General features: G+C 41.7%; 1 protein-coding gene across 1 annotated transcript in view; it reads left to right on the top strand.

Annotated features, from left to right (window-relative positions):
- EXOC6B (exocyst complex component 6B) overlaps window positions 1-18,012 on the top strand; it is a 442,705-nt gene that overhangs the window by 87,588 nt on the left and 337,105 nt on the right. The window lies entirely within an intron of this gene.

Here is an 18,012-nt window from a genome sequence, read left to right as displayed (position 1 = left end):
CAATGTCTGGAAAGTGTTTTTTTGTCTCCTGGTATTTAAATTGGTCTTATTAACTGTTCTGAATTTACCTGATGCTAACAGTTACTAGAAGACATAATTGTTTATGGAAAGACTTTTTTTTTTCTTTTCTTTTTTCTGGCCATGAAAGCCAATCCAGTTTCTTGAAAGGTCATTCTTTGCCGTGTGCGTGGAAAGAAGTAATAGTTTTCAGTCACTTTTTTTTGGGGTCCAACTAATGAAGGGAATGTGCTGTTCTTCAGATACGCTCCATGTCTAGCTAAGGAGGCTTACTAATTGTTGGAACGTAAGGGCTTGCAGATGTTCTGTCTGATTGTTTTAGTTTCCAGTGTTGTCATCATGGTGACATTGGGGGCAGGGGTGAGGCTAGTTTAATGCACATTGAAATCTCATAGCAGTATGCGTTGGTGTCTTGTGGGCAGAGGTGACATGGGAGAGGTGCACACATACACCCGTGGAGTGGGTAGGCAGAATAAGAGTCCGATGAATCCATCTCTTCATCCTCGCATATCCGCATCCCACATTGCTTCCTCCTCTGCTCTCTCTCCATCTCTGGCGAGGATCCTTATTACTCTGCCCTAGCCTTCTCCTGCACCCTCTCTACTCCCAGAAATGGACTAGTCTCATCCTCACCACCTCCCCATTCATTTCTGCTACTCCCAATGGAGTGGCTAGGCCACCTCAAACACACGCTGCAGATTCTGATCTGTGTCTCATGTCCCTCCATTGCCTTGCACTCACTGAAACCTGGCTCATCCCATCTAGTACAGCCTTTCTCATGGTGGGGTCTCCTCCTCTCTCTCACACGCCGTCTCTCTTGTCACTTCCAATTCTTCCTTCTTCCACCTTCAGTCTTTTCAAACTACACATAATCCGTCTCTTTTTCCCCATCCTCTTTCCCTCCAGGTAGTTATCCATCACATTCCTCTTTCTTCTATCATTTAGATGTGTGTGTCAGCCTTGGTTCCTTCAACTTGTAGTTGATGACCCTGTGATGACTTGGGGAATCTGCCTGTACAACTTATGAGTTTTGATTGATATGATGAAGTTATTATGAAATTGCTGTATCATGGGATCCCCCTGTACGTATGTAGATTCCACCCTTGCTGACAAGGCTGTGTCACATCCTTGCCAAGCCAGGGATAATGATTAAGGCTACATTTTAGTCATGGGTATTTTTAGTAAAAGTCATGGACAGGTTACGGGCCAGGAATTTTTGTTTGCTGTCTGGCCCGTTACCTGTCCATGACTTGTACTTCCTCCAACTTATTTTGGGGGAGGAGAGAGTGGAAAATTCCCAAACCAGACAGAGAGAAAGGTGACAAAGCTGGAGTTTTAAAAGGGTCTCTTGAGGTGGGTGGGGGGAGAGACTGGGTAAGCCACACTGGAAACATGGGGCAGGAGAGAAGATGCGGATGGACCAGCAAGGGCAGAGAGTGTGTGCTGCGGGGGGAGAAGGCTCCATGTTTCAGAACACAAGCTGTCACCACAACAGAAAGAACCTGGATGGCTCCTGTGAACTCTCTCCCCATCCCAAAGAATGCTCTGGAGTGGTAAGGAACTGAAGGCATATGGGGTTTATTTTTTTAGTATAGAGCTGTGCATTTTTAGTATAGAGCTGTGCAATGGTGTTAACCCTCTGCAAAGTCTGTGCTGTGTTACACTATTCACATACCCTTGAACAGGTGAACTGTGGGCCCAGAATATCCACGGGGCTGGGATTCTGGGGGAGGGTGTGGTTGAGCTGTGTGGTAAACCTGAGGAGTCCACACTGGTTCCATGGACTGGGCTGTGTGTAGTGAGGTTGCAGATCTCACAAGGAGCATACTAGACAGAGCGTTTGTGCTTTGAGACTATATCTAGGGGCAGCACTTGGGCTTCATTTAGACTCCAGAGGCTTAAATCCCGCAGGGATTCTGTGGCTGGATCCCCTCCCAGCGATGTGAAGAGTACACAAGGCGGGGGTGCTCTTGACAGACCCCTGCAACCCTGTTGCCTCTGGCTTCTTCACCCTTACCTCTCTGATTTGATATTCAGCCCTAGTTAAAATCTCTTGGCTATTGTTACGGTCACTCCCTGCATCTGGTCTTCAGTAAGCACTGCTGTCTCTTTTGCCCTCTTTGAAAAATTTTCTCTCTGATCACTGCCTCATATGTTTCAGTAGTGCTTGATCTCCTGCTGCCTTCCTGTTCATCCATCACCTCTTTGGTCTTAAAGGCTTCTGAACTGAATTGCATCATTTTGGATTACAGGGTTTTTTTCCAGTGACCCTTTTTAGGCTGCACAGGATCTGTTGAGTATCTTTTGGTTACTTGGGGAAAAAGCTTAAGAAGGAAATTTTTTTTTCTTCTAGGCAGAAGCTAATAAAATGCTAAGCGAAACAGACTATTGGACAGAGGACATGTGACAGCCTGACTCACTAAATAGCAAATATTTAGAAATCTTGAGTATGCTCAACTGCTAGCTTCCATTTCTATAACACCTTTCGTACAAAAGGATCCCAAAGATTTTGGCGGGCTTAGTAAACTAAGATGCAAACTGTAAAACAGGGATTGTTTCGTCCACTGCTGAAGTGCATCTGTCTCTGGGTTGGGGCCTGCTGTTTGTTTTTAAACGCACAACGGCATTACATAGCAGCTTAGGAAATGATGCAAAGAATGCCACTTCCCATTGAAAGTGCCAGGGAAGTTGGAATTTGACCAGTCCATTGGGTTTACTCTGGCAAAAGTGCCATGTGATCTTTAATGATCAAAAATGACTAGGGTCCTAAATTTTGTGTTGCCAGCAGCAGTGTCCCTTCACGTATTATATTGATAGAATTGAAGGAAAGAGCTCCCCCTGCTGACTTACAACACCACTTCTTGCATCACTGTAGCTTTTGCTTAATCTGTTCGGTTTCTGGTTGATAGTCGCTCCGTAATAATATCTGGCCTGGGAGAATGTTGAACAGCGATTGGCAGTTCTAGAGGGCCTATGCATTCGGTTTAAATGAGCATAGCATACATTCTGTTCCACTCTCTGATTTTGCCAATGGGGAGCAGAAAGAGTTTGAAGGAAATGATGTTTCTGTAGCATTACGAATCTGAGGCCAATGATGACAAGAGCTGAACATTTCATTTTGTGATACTCAAAATTATCTGTCTTGGAACACAGGAAGCTGTAGTTGTGTCTCTGGCTGGCATTCAAAGATGCTGGGAGTTCTTTGGCTCCCTCTGTTGGACAGGAAACTGACAGTGGGGGGTGAAGTCAAGTCATAGTTCCTGGGGTCAGTCTTACGAAGGAACCGGGAGACTTTTGTGTTGCTCCATCGAGAAACTATTTTTTAATTCCTTTGCCACGTGTCTGTGTTTTAACTCTGAACCTTATTACCTATTATCCCTTGGGAATCTCTGCTGCCCCAAATATTGTTACTAAATATACAGCATTCAGGCAGATGAAAGTGTCTCAGTGTTGAACTTGCTTTGGACTTTGGCCCCGTGAACCTGGTTTGTTTTTTTTTTAGATCTGAGTTATAGGGTTGTTGGGAATGAATTACATCTTATTAACACTTGATGATATCCAGTATGTATTCGTATTATATAGCTTAACATCTGAAATATTTCAGGCGTGTGAAAGAGGTCGCTTAAAACGGTGCCACATGCTAAGTATCCAGTGTGAGCCCTGTGAGCGTTTTGACATGGGGGGCCAAAAATAACCAATCCATAAGTCATTATCGGATAAAGTTTATGTCTGGACGGCCAAAACCATTCAGCCTGCTTTTCAAAGAGACAGATGGAAACAAGCATATTTTTCATAGCATCTGTAGGATGAATTGACACAGTTTATGTTGAGTAGGTAGTGATCTCTTGTTACGAGTCTAAATGTGCTGGTATTTTCGTCATTTTTTTTAAGGTGCTATTTAGTTGTTTTAGCCACAGATCCTGTTATTTCAAGCCAAATATAACAATTGTATGGTGAAAATATAGACCCATAACATTTTTTGACATCTTTCAGGTGGTGTAAAGTGTGACTTGGGGGTATGTATTCCTAGAAGGTGGTAAAACATATCAGCCACCCAAACTCTTAAAAATCTGTTGAGATATACAAACCTAATCAATGTTAATCTGTGTTTGATAGGAGTGCAATGTCTTTTCACACAAAACTTTGCACTTCCTTGATGTCGGTCATCTGAGGAAGACAAGGCACTTACAAACACTGCCTCGTAACAGCCCTGTGGGAAAAGCAAGTATTCTACCGAGGGAGAAACTGATAAAGATTAAATTACATTGTGTGACACTGGGCAAGTATCATTGCAGATCTTAGAATAGAATACAGATCTCCTGACTGCATCTTTTTCTGAAATTGTTATGGACTAGGCTTCATCTTTTTTAGATATAATACAGCACTTTATTGCTTGCTAAGGTTTGGACAAAGATCACTAAAGTATATCTGCATATATGCTGCTATCATAATGCTACACTTACTATTTAAAAGGAAATGTCAGCACAGATGTCCGATTTCTTTCATATTTTTCTAACTTCTTTTAATTTGAGACCATAATTGCTAATATACATTAATTATAATTGTATAGTTATTCATGGTATCATTGCAGGGTGAAGTTAAGGTTGTTACGGCATTCAAACATTGCATTTCCAGACCCTAATTACATCTGAACTCTGAATTCCCTGGATTTATAATGCTTAGTTTTGAGGTACAAACATCTCTGTAGGGTTTTTACTCTAAATTACTGATGTCTCTCAGCCTTCACTGCTTCTTTACAGAGTTTTTGTCTGTAATAATAGCACACCTAAATGGCGGAAGGTAAATTTATTGTTTAATGTATATAGCAACATTACTGTATGGAGTACTTTGACAAATATTTAAATTTAATAGATAGCAATTGCAGAATTGGCACGAGTATTTACCATCCCAGGCAGAAATCTACTTGCTTGCCTGCCCTTTGCCATGATGATCATGGAAAACTAATATTTACGTGCCCTGGATGATAAGAACTTCGTAAGTTTGATATATCTCCTCAGTAGTCTTGCATTCTTACTGGATTTAGGTTGACACTGTGATGTCCTTAGGTTGACTAGTACCTCACATTGTGATTCCACTGAAGCCAAGAGGACGACTTGTTGTATAGGGTGCTACTAATCAGTGGTTCTCAACCTGCAGCCCGTGGGCCGCTTGCGGCACAATTAGCATAAGCTGTGACCCATGTGACATCCTCAGGGCCATACCGGTAGTATTGGATGCATCCCACATAACACAGTATGGGCCGCATATGTGGCCCACAGTGGTAAGTAGGTTGAGAACCACTGGCTTAGTAAAGGGTTAGCTGGTTTTCAGAACCCTGATCTGAGGCTGGTGGGGACCTAGTGTGAATCTCTTCGGCTTTCTGTTTCAGCTTGCTTTCACAATGGCTGACATATTTCCAAACATCTGAGGACGTTCTTGTCAGTTAATTTATTTGAATTGATGGTGATAAGTAGAGACGTGGCATGTGGCAATTTCAGTATTATTGGGAAATCCTGCTATGTCCCTGTGCTTCGTTTTAAATGTAAACACATGCACACCATCGTGAGCCAAATGAGCAAAGCAATTCCTCTCTGGAAAGGGGGATAGAATGACATTTTCTCAGACTGCTGCTAGAACTCCAGATGCTGATTGCTGGCCTTTCGATGGCCCGGGAAAAATGTTAAGAAATGCATTTTGTGCAGTGGTTTTAATTATCATCATCCCCAAGATTTTTAAACTTTGTATAATCTTCTGTAACACATATGGAAGTTGTTTTTTCTTTGTATGTATATTTTATAGTAAATTAGATTTAACTGTACTTCTCTGAATGCATTGTGCAGAGAATGTCCCCGCTCTACTGTGTGTCAGACTCTTGGCAAGAGCAGATCTATTCCAAAGGTCGTTTCTTGTGCTTTGCCTTTTGTGCTTGCCTTGTTTCAGTCTTAGGATCCCCTGCCACGTGGGTTGCGTACACCAGTGCCAAGTTTGAGGTTAGTTCTTAATGTGCTTGTAAGATCCCTGTGTCGTGCTTATTTCTATGGGACCTTGTTTTACAGACATGGCCGAGGACTGATAAAGTATTCCTCAGGTTTCAGAGCTTCCACTGAATGCTTTAATCTTGTCCCAGGCCAGATGTTTTCTTTAACAAGCACAAAAACTACAATAAATTAAAATAATGTTGAGTCTGACAAAAGGAAGGTAACTTTAAAGGGGAAAAACCCTGTGGAAAGGACCAGCCAGGTCACCTAGTGATGGCGCAATGTCAGACTATCTACTTTGTTTCGCTATTCTAATTTCACTCTTGTTTTTCCCCACCTGGATAGTTTGGTAATGTGGAACTGATTTTCTGAAATACTATAACTGCAATAGAAACTTAGTTTGGATGGTGGTGGTGTTATTTGGATTAAACTAGTATCTTCGGGGACCCCCTTGTGCCAGCTGCTTTTCAAACAAGTGCTATGAAGACAGTCTGTTGCTGTCCAGGCTTGTGACAAGAGGCAGCAGGTGCATGAAGCAGACAAAAATAGGAAGGAGTTTGACAAGGAAGCAGTGAAACAGCATGATGTCTTTCTGTAGTAGATTATTTTACTATTAACAGCTGTTTAATCGAAAGATGCCATTTTAAAACACACTAGTTTGAGAAGACTTAAAATGTTTTAGTTAACCATGTAATGCACGTGTGTGCAGACAGAGACTAATTTAATGGATTAATATTCATTAAACTGTCAAGCCATCATATATCAGGGGGTAGCCGTGTTAGTCTGTATCTACAAAAACAACAAGGAGTCTGGTGGCACCTTAAAGACTAACAGATTTATTTGGGCATAAGCTTTTGTGAATAAAAACCATAAAAACCTCACTTCTTTGGATGCATTGAGTGAAAGTTACAGATGCAGGCATTATATACTGACACATGGAGAGCAGGGAGTTAAGCCATCATAAAATCTCCTCTTCCCAACCCACTTTCTGTTATCAGCCCAACCCTATTAGAAAAAGCTTGAGAAAATAAACAGGCTTTCCATTTTATTTCAGTACAAAATGCCTGTGTAAAAAGAAATATTCATTTTTATTTCATCTTTAATTTTTCCTTCTAATCTTAGGCTGCTACTTCATTAAGATTTGACATGTAAAATTGTATTCCGACCATTGTACGACTGACTGAGTTGATCATTTAGCACTTGCCATTCATTATATAATTAATCTGAAAATTTCCTAGGAGAGATTCAGTAAAGTGTCTTCCTCCAAATACTGTATTTGTAACTTAAATCTACACATTCTGTTACGGTCAGGGTGAGATCTTCAAAGGTTTACAGTTCCTCTTTAAAATTGTTAGAAACTGTTGAAAAATACTCTCTGGATTCTAAATACCTTTTCTTTCAAGCCGACAGGTGTTTGAGAATCCACCACATCTCTGTTATGTTCCAGTGATTAATTGCACTCTTGTGGCTGGCCATCTCTGCATTAGGGATTCACAGACAGTAATGGATTGGATGCTATTGCAAATTAGGACAGGTACATTCGCTAAGCTGTGCAAGTAGCAGAAGTGTGGGCGCTAGTGAGCTAGAGTGTTGATACTAGCCTGTCTGTCTGTATATCTCTCTCATGAGCATTATTTTCATCCAAAACCAAGGCAAAAATATTGGTGTAATACCTTCCAAACAGTGGGATCTTTCATACAAATTGTACCTAAGATGCTTTAAAGCTTAAACAAATAGCTGAGACAGGGAAATATCTGTTTAGAGTTGAGATTGAAAAAGAGACGTAAAAAGCCTTTTCAGGATAGCAGGAGATACAGAGGAGAAGACTCTGGCATTGACAATAGGGGGATTGTATGGAGAACCAAACAGGAAACCAGTGCTACAAGAATAGATGGCACAGGGTTGCAAGCAGAGAGAGTTGGAATAACTAAGGAAAGATTTTAAGAATGATTTAAAAGTGGATCCTGAAATGAATGGAAGAGCCAATGGAGTTGACCAAAGGTAGATTTGGTGTGATGTGGGAGGGCTTCCTTGTATGTGTGAGGAGGTAGGCAGCAGCATTCTGACCAGGCTTGGAGTCTGGTGAACTGGGACTTGGGGAAGCCAGCAGCCAAGGAGGAAGGAGATGAAGGCATGGATGAGGATTTCAGTGGAGGTGGAGGCCAATGGCACATGTGGGCCATGCTGTGGAGGTGGTGATAGGTACATTTGCTGACATAAGCACGTTTCTGTTCCCGTGATGCGTGATGTTTGAGGTCTTTATGCTTTCCTGTGCTTTTCCCCACATCACAAGATTTGAGCACAAATGTGCTTATTATCATAAAAGAACTTTTATTCTAATGTTTCCTGGCTTTTCATGGAATGTTTTTCTGTTTATTTAAGAGGAACTCTGTGCCTTTAAGTCTGTGTTTAACATTTATACTTTATAGAAATGTTATTAACTAATGGGGATTCTTCTGATTTTTTTATGACCTCAAAAATGAAACAGCTAAATCATAGAGTTGATTTATTTCAGTGTATCTATGACTAATGGCCACAGGGACTATAGTATTCCTGTAGCATACCAGGTTGCTCTATGGAGCTGTTCGTAGATGTGTCTACGTCATTCATAAGTAAACTCAAAAGTTTAATTATAGGGCAGCCCTGTGCTGGACCAGTTTTTCCACTAGTTGCTTTTTAGGTCATTTTAAACTCCTGAAACCCAGGGATGTTTCTCAAAATAAATCCTTCATCCTCCCAACTGTCATAACTGAAAAAGGCTAACAAAAGCAGAGAAATATCAAATCAGCCATTTTTAACTTACGCCGTGCCTACTTATTGTGCCAGAGGACTGTAGCTATATGGGATATCTGGAATACCACACTGAAGTGAGCTAAGGGGAACTGTTCAGTTGACCTGTATTGCTTTATTCCTGGGACGCTAGCTCATCGCCTAGCACATTAGGGCCACAGGCTTGGTTGGGCTCTCTAGGTGTTAATGGAATAACATTTAAGAGTTTCCCAAATTAATCAACCTTTAATTATTTTTAAAAGTCCCTTTAAAAGTTTTTAGTCTTAGGTGCTTGTATTGTGTATAAGTTGTAACTTCCCTTTACTGTCTGTAGCTGGTGGATATTCTAGTCATTGTACCAAGGCTGACAGTAGATATTACAAGTAAAGTTGATAAGGTTCTGGGAGCCCATGTTAACCTAGTAGGGCAGCAGAATATGTAGAACTGTGCATGAATATGGATCGCCTCACCTGCAGAAGTTAACAATTTACAAAGATGGATGACCATTAATTTCACTTGCAAATGGGGGAAGTAAGGTACAGACTGGTTAAGTGACTTGTCTGAGATGAAGTCTTTCACAATGTCAGGGCTAGATCCCAGATGTGCCTAGAATTTTGTATCCACTTAAAACTGCAGAGGTTTGTTTTAGAGACTATATGTTGGAGTTTGGTCTGGGCCCTGTATCTAGAATGACCACCAGGGGGCAAGACTTACGTTTTATGATTCATCTGAAAGATAGCTCCTCTGGCGGCATGTTGTCCACTATACATAACACCCCCCTGGGCACCATCATTGCCAGGTGACTTTTAGAGGCGTTCTCGATTACTGACCTGGGCCAGCCCTTTTCAATTAGTGAGATCTGAGCAGATGACAGGTAATATGGAAACGGGTGCCCTCTAAAACTCAACAAAAGAGTTGAGCTCATTGGGAAATTCTGGACTCTGGTGTGCTAATGAGTTATAGTAGAACATATTAAGGGACTATTACACTTTACAATGGATCTTACTGATTAAGCTCTCCATAGCCTCTAACTCAGAGCACACGTTGTATGACACTACTGTACAAATTACAAATGGGTGTGTGTGACTAAAACAAAGTGAAATCCTTCAGCAAACTACGTTTTTGAGGGTTATTTTTTTTTTTAATTTAACTGAAAAATGGGGAAGAGGTGAGAGTGAGGGTTACAGCAAAAGACAACCTGATTACTCTTACACAGGAACTGGTGGAAAATGTGAAAGTACTGTGCCATTGATCAGAAGCCTAAAGAGAATGAATCCACAGAACACAGCAATAAAACGGTATTTCAAGGTAACAAGCCTTAGGGAATTAAGTGTAGGTAGGCGTGGCAGAATTCACCTTTATTTATACAATTTCTATAATAATAATACCAGGTTATTTTTAAGCAAATTTCTGATTTGTAATGATTTGAATTTTCATAGTTGTGGGAAATTGAGAGGTCAGACAATAATTCTTTAAAGACAATAGAGGTTAAGGTTCAAAAAGTTAAAGCTTTCTGACCAGTAAACACAGTGTCAACATCATATGTCAAAATATCCAACGTAAATCGCCTTAAATCAGGCTCTAAGTTCCCAAGTAGAATTTTCTTTGCCTAAGTGTAAATTTTGATTTTATGTCGATGGAAACATTTTTGGCTGGCTTGTGTGTGGATGGTGATATCAATGTATCTCAACTTTCTCTGATGAAATCTAATCCTTCCAAGCCCAAGTGTGGGGCCATTGGTGGAGAGAGTCATTGAAATTGAGGAGCTACCTGAGTGTTTACCAGCTGAGGATCTAACCTGTAGGTAGTGTGGTGGTGGTGGTGGTTCTTCTGGTGTCTTTGTCACAAGCGATATGTTTTTCCAGAATCGTGCGTGCACAAACAACGGCTCTTTCCATCGCTGCAGTGAGGTCCTGCTTTGTACAGGTCTCCCCAAAAAGCGTAGTGCAGTGCAATGGATAGATCTGTTCCTTGCTGGAAGTAGTTCTTTCTGTATGGCCTTTTGTAAATACTGTACGAGTAGGAAGAATACAAAAAAAATCACTCCCAAACCTCCGATGATCTGAAATTGGGAAGTGAATTTAGGTCCAGAAATCATGTGGTAGTAACAAGATTTTAATTTCATATGTAACCTCAAGAATGATTTCTGCATCACCCATGAGCTTTGTAAAGTTTTTATGTAATAAGGAAGATTTGGGGGGTCTCTTTTCTCTGTCAGTTAATTTTTTGATTGTAGCTTAGTGTCCGTTTGGTGAGTTGGCTGATACGCAGTAACAAGTGAGTGGGGTCAGTGGCGAGAAAGCCTTACAGTGTTCTGTTTAGGGCTTTGGATTTTTACGTTTTTTCCTCTTAAAAATTGTGCATGAATTTAGCTGTTGTGAAAACAAGGAATGACTAGAGATGACTAAAGCCAGGCATTGAGTTACCGGTCACAGCACAAGCTTTCCTGCACGGTTCTGCACTGTGTGATATCTATCATGACTTCTAAGAAGCCTGCTATTAGTTCTGTGCCTTGCTTTAATTTAGACTGCCTGTTGTATTGAATCTACAATATGCACAAATGGACAAGGAGGATGACATTTTAACAGGGTTAGAGTTTGTCTTTACAGGTGTCAAGACTGATTCCCCACTCTGGCACATCGAGTGCAGAAGGTGGGGGCCACTCCAGGCTTGTATTAAACTCCCAAGGTTACAGCTTTTTTCTGACTTTGGCTTGGTAAACGCTGCCACCACCCAAATGCAAAAACCCTTTTTGGAACCCAGGAAGGCACACTTGGGAATTCATTCCTGTGGGTTACCCTCAAGCCCTTTCACCCCCCCTCCGGGGAAGAGCTGAGAAAGAAAACAAAGGAAATTAGCTGTTGCACCAGCTAGTTAAACAACATATGCACAGACCTTTTAAGACACAAAACCAATCAGTTTTTTTTTTAAAGGTAAATTTTATTAAAATAAATAAATAAATAAATAAAACACATCTGGAAAATCAGGCTATTGCTAGATTTTATAAAGCAATTGAGAAGGGGTTAAACACCAGGAATGGCTCCTTGGGGTCCAGCTTAAAGTTACAAAAGAAAACAAAAATACCTGAGCTTAGCACAGAGGAAACCCACAAGCCAAAATAAAGAAATAAACCTGATTGCTTCTATCTAAACATCCCCTGTCCCAATGACTCCTTCTAGGTATGGAAGATAATTTTTCATACCTAGTTCAAACTTTACACAACATTCCTGCTGCCCCTGTCTCTTCAGCCAAGCGAGAACAACCGAAAGACAAAGGGAAAGCTTTTTTCCCCATTTTTAAAAAGTTCTAGCCTTCCCATTGGCTCTTTTGGTCAGGGCTAATGACTCCCTTTCCTTTACCTGAGGGACTTCCTTAACCCTTTACAGGTAAAGCAAGCAGAGAACAGCCACCAAGAGGGACTTTATAGCTAACTGGCTAGCTGGGTGTCCATAAAAGGGAGCTACTCCCCTCTTCATTTATCACAACAGGAGGAAAACTACTATGGAACTGTCACTGAACTGCTGCTTAACCACTGGAACAATTTACCAAGGGTTGTGGTGGATTCTCCATCACAGGCAATTTTTAAATCAAGATTGGATGTTTTTCTAAAAGATCTGCTCTAGTTCAAACAGGAGGTTTTTTTGGGGAAGTTCTGTGGCCTGTTACGTAGGACATGAGACTAGATTATCACAGTGGGGCCTTGTGGCCTTAATCTAGGAACCCACTGCCACCAGTCCTGGTGAATTTTTTCTTAGTTGGCTTCTCCTTCCCCCTCTCCCCCCCCCTCAAATTTTAGCTCTTTCATATGAGAAGAATGAAGGAGGCATCTTTTCAGTGGTAGAGAAGAAAAGTAAGAAGGGGAAAAGTTTTGAAAAGTGCCACAGTGACGTAAGTGTTTAAATCCTATTAACTTCCAGTGAGATTTAGGCTCTTAAATGCCTAAATCACTTTTGGGACTGGGATTTAGGTATTTAAGTCACTTAGGCACATTTGATAATGTTACTCCTGGTAGTTACTGGTCAAGCTCCTCTGATGCTTGTGGACTGATTGATAGGAAGCAACGTGAGACAATTTGGCCACTTCACTCAGTTGATCACTTCAGTAATTTTTCCAGTGACATTAATCCAGGATTCTTTGTTTCATCCAAAAAGAGGGTACAGTTTGCAGCACCAATTAATTCACTGCTGGCAGGCACAGCCGCAATTTTTACAAATATGGTCTTATGTTTTACAACTTGCTGTTTAACAGAAGCCTCTGTGGCCTCCCCCATACTGCAGCTGATGTTTTCCTGAATTCACTGTGGACTCTGCCTTTATACTGATGAGGGCTATTTTGCCCATAATTTCTATTGTCCATGGAAATTTGCAGTAGGAAATCCACAGCAAAATGTATGCCATCATGTGCCAGCAATGCCCCTCTGCCATGTACGTTGGCATGTACATTGGCCAAACCGGACAGTCTCTACACACAAGAATAAATGGACACAAATCTGACATCAGGAATCATAACATTAAAAAAACAGTAGGAGAACTTCAACCTCTCTGGTAACTCAGTAACAGACTTAAAGGTGGCAATTTTGCAACAAAAAAGCTTCAAAAACAGACTCCAGGGAGAAACTGCTGAACTGGAATTAATTTGCAAACTAGATACCATTAACTTGGGCTTGAATAGAGACTGGGAGTGGCTGCGTCTTTACACAAATTGAATCTATTTCCCCATATTAAGTATCCTCACACCTTCTTGTCAACTGTCTGAAATGGGCCATCTTGATTATCACTACAAAAGTTTTTTTTCTCCTGCTGATAAAAGCTCATCTTAATTAATTAGCCTCTTAGAGTTGGTAGGGCAACTTCAACCTTTTAATGTTCTCTGTATGTATATATATCTTCTTACTATATGTTCCATTCGATGCATCTGATGAAGTGGGCTGTAGCCCACAAAAGCTTATGCTGAAATAAATTTGTTAGTTTCTAAGGTGCCACAAGTACTCCTGTTTTTTTTTAACAGCAAAAGAAGATTGCTTGAAGGGCTAATGACTTAATTTCTTGGCTTAGCAATTACATTTATATAGCAAAAACTTCTCCCCTCCCTCCCTGTTTGTAGGGTTTGTTTTAACTCCCCAGTCTCTAAAGTATAATTATTTATGGAGATTTGTCTCTCTTTTTTTTATACTCAGCATGGGATTTTCAGAAGCACTCAGCATTCACCTAATTCTGCTCGCATTGAATTCAATGAGGCTGGTGGCATTGACATGAGTGGGAGCTGGTAGGCCAACAAAGAGCATTTCTGAAAATCCCAATCTTAATTTTTAAATTGAATAAAAATAAGCAAGAACAGCTGCATCGTATGATCATATTGATGTCCGAGATTGTAGGGCACAAGAGGGTGGAGAGCGGAGATTTTTTTGAGCACATGGTGGGCACGTAAACAAATTGACAAGGCTGGGCTGGGAGGAGCAACAGAATTATGACTCAAAACTATTATTTACCGTTTGTGTTACAAATAGAATCAGAGATTGAGGCCCCTTTGTGCTGGGCATTGTCACGAAGACAAAAAGACAGGCCCTGCCTCAAAAAATTTGCAGTCTCGTTGTATGGCAAGATGCAACAGGTGGATGCAACTAACGTATGTGGTGGGAGGAAGGAAGAGGATGAAATGAAATGAAGCAAGTTCCGTATGGTAGACAGTAGTCCCAGCTCACCACCTTCCTAGTTGCGGTTGCGAGGGCGGGATTGCCTTGTTAGTCTCTAATAGGAATTGCATGAGGATTTTTCTAATCAAGCTACTAACAATCCAACACTCCATAGATGGAAGCGCGGGCTGTTTAATCACTGTTTTTGCTCTTGCTTCCAACTCTGTTAAATCTCCTAATCCCACAATAATCATAACATGACCTAGTGCTTTTTGTCCTCTTAGCGCTTTACAAACAGGAGTCCTCACAACGCGCGGGTGAAGCAGGTGTGCATGATCTGCTATTTACAGGTGATGAGTTCTGAGCTATCGGGAGGGTTCCTCATTTAACAAAGGCCACAAAGGGAATCAGTGATAGAACTGGGGTTAGAATTTGGAAGTTCCTGGCTCATCCTATGTTCTGATCACCAGAGAAGGCGGCCTGTTATGATGTGCAAACTTTCTGGACTTCTCAAACTTTTGAAGGAGGGGCGTAGCAGATGCTGACACTTCTGTCATCGCTAACCTTTTTCCGCCCCTCTTAACGCTGTTTATAGTTCTGCTAACCCATGAAACAAGTGCCCTGGGGGTTCTCCTTATAAGCAGACAGCAGTATAAACAAACACCCCACAGTGTCCTCAGTACGCTCCAGCCTTTAGGAGTCTTGTTTTCAGTTCTGACCCCACAACCTTTCCTCTGGTTGGCAGCGTGCTGGCGTTGACAGTTCGAATGGTTCGGCCAAAGTTGAAAGATAATTGCTAGAGGAGCAGCGGCCGGGATGGTATGTGTTATTCAGCAGGACCCCCTTGAGGCGAAGCTTTGAATCTGGTGCACATTTCAAAGCATGTGTTAAACTTTATGTGATACTGATTAAAACGGAGGGCTTCAGGGTGAATTGGCAGGGCCCCACAATTGCATCTGCCAAATGACATGCAAAGAAATGTCTTGCTACAAGATAGGGGCTAAAGTATTTGTTTTAGCAGAATCAAACACCAAAAAGGGAAAAGTGACTCTGGACACATGTATGTGTACGGTGGACACAGCACTCCTTACAGGTCCTGCGTGAGTCCTTTTGCGCATATGGTATTTCAATTGAAAGCCATTTATTTGGAAACCCATATGGAAATAATAGGGTTTTTTATCATGTCCTTCAACTTTGTGTTCCCACTGAGCAGATGTAAAAAAGTGAGAGATTAAATGAACACAAGTACTGTAAACCCTGGTTAGATCCACTGATGAGATGGAACAAAACTTATCTTTCAGGATAGTAACAGACCTTGTATGCAATCAGTCATTACAGGAGATCTGGTCCTGACAGGTGCAGGCTGATTGCAAATCCTAAGGAGATTAAGTGGCTGAGTGCTTTATATTCTTCAGTGTGGTGGTGTTCTTTTTTAAAAAGAAAACAAGGGTCTCAAAGTGCCTTGCAAACAGTTGAGCTTCTCTTTCACAAGGTCACTGGAAACTGGGTGAAGATTAGTATTTCCATTTTATAGATGGTGAAACTGAAATGTAGCGGGTTTCATTGTTTGGACCCAGGTTTCACCATGTCTCAGTAGCAGAACTGGGAGTAGAACTTGAGTCCTGACATCCAGTTTCCACCTCTAATCACTACTCATGTTCAGTACTCCCATCTAATTGCACTACAACAGGAACTATTGTTGGAAAGCTGAAGCAACATCTCACCTAAGTAGGTGCCCAGTCCACAATGATTTGTAGCAAAACATATTGAAGTATGACTAAGGGAGGTCTTTTTCAGGGGCCAGTGGGCTAGAATGGGCTGTGTGTGTGGCCTATAGGGAAATAGGATTGTGGTGCTCTGGGGACATGTGGGGGGTAATATTTGGAGGATGGCAAGGTCTGGGTTCTTGGGCACAGCAAGTACTGCTAGGTACAGTGGGAATTTAGGAAAATATCAGAAGAAAGTGGCAAATTGGAGAAAGCACTTGGAAATGTGTTGCTGGGGAGATGGGGTGGATGATTGTGTTGCTACAAAATACAGCACGTGTGAGCATAAGTATATCACTTGTGCATATACTTCCATTCCTGAGGATTCAGCAGCTCTTTACCTATGTCATATTAACCCTTTAGACAGTGAATGGAAAACAGCATGTGTAGATTTCCAGACCAGGATATTGGCATGATGATTTCCCCCCACTGCTGCAGGTGAACAGCAAGTACCAGGCTGTATGTACTATGTCTTTTATTAGTAACAAGCTGCAAAACTGGAGAGACCAATTAGTCTTCAGTTTTATATTTCTAAGGTGGTACACCTCTACCCCGATATAACACGAATTCCGGTATAACGCGGTAAAGCAGTACTCCCGGGGGGGCGGGGCTGCGCACTCCAGTGGATCAAAGCAAGTTCGATATAATGCGGTTTCACCTATAACGCGGTAAGATTTTTTTGGCTCCCAAGGACAGCGTTCTATCGAGGTTGAGGTGTATTTAAAGCAGGCTTAAAGTGAGTTTCCTGAACTTGCCAATTCCTGTAAACATACAGGGAGTGTTGGGTCATCCAGGTAAAGTTTTTGTGGCCTGTTTTCATAAGCAAAATTCCTCCTTTTCTCTAAGTTCATTAAAAAGAACCCAAACCGCCCCTCCTCCGCCAGCTGTTTTTGGCGTGTCTTCTGTTCTTGAGGATCCCCAACCTTTGTTTTCAGGCTTCAGTGTTTCCATTCAGTTTTTGTCAAGAGCAAGTGTGGGGCATGCCGTGTCCTCTTTTCTTTTGTGTGATTGCCGGCATGCCCAGGACCCTTTCTCTGACTATTTGTATTGAGTGAGGGCTATGATGTTTTCAACTGTGCTTTATTTAAACTACTTTGTGTGTCTCCTTCCAGGCTCTTGATAGAATAAAAAGGTTGAGAAAACCCTTACCCCACAAAATACATCGGGTTTGTCACCACAGATCAATTAGCAAAGTTCCAGCTTCTCCTACAGTTTAAAATGGATGAGATGTGTATAAATCAGTGGAGTATGAATCGGAGCTGGCGGGATACATCTACTGGGCCATACTTATTCCTAGAGAAATTCTTCTCTCTCCTACCATTTCACAGCCACCTCTTCAGCCCTTCTTCTGGGCTAACAGTTACTTCTGCAGCTGGTCACCCTGCCTAGTCTTAATCTGGTTCCCTCTCCAGTGGCTCAGTTTTCCTTCTACCTATTTTCTCACCACCTGGCTTTCCCCATTCCCAGCACAGCTCTATCTTGCTGCTCCCGGCCCTAACCTTTCCAGCCCTCTGCTGTTAATTCCGTCCCCTTTCTTCCCTTCCAAACCCCCTGCACAGCTGCTACTCCCCCAGTGCCTTGGAACCCCGCTTCACTCTTATCTGCCTCCCTTCTAATGTAGATTTCCCCCTCCATCCTGGGATTGAAAAGAATTCAGGGAAAGGGGGTTAATTGGATCATGGCCACTACATGTGGGCTACCTAAGTTTAGAAGATTGTGCCCTATGAGCCACTCTGAAAAGTTCATTTGCCTAAAATAAACTCCAGTTCATCCTCTTGGGCAATGAATTACTCATCGTGGTTCTCTTTTGCGACCCTGAAAATTAAAGAAACAGTTACTATAAACGGGA

The sequence above is a fragment of the Malaclemys terrapin genome, chromosome 5, assembly GCF_027887155.1.
Source record: "Malaclemys terrapin pileata isolate rMalTer1 chromosome 5, rMalTer1.hap1, whole genome shotgun sequence".
Taxonomy (NCBI): Eukaryota; Metazoa; Chordata; order Testudines; family Emydidae; genus Malaclemys; species Malaclemys terrapin.
This window is presented reverse-complemented; position numbering and strand designations above follow the sequence as displayed.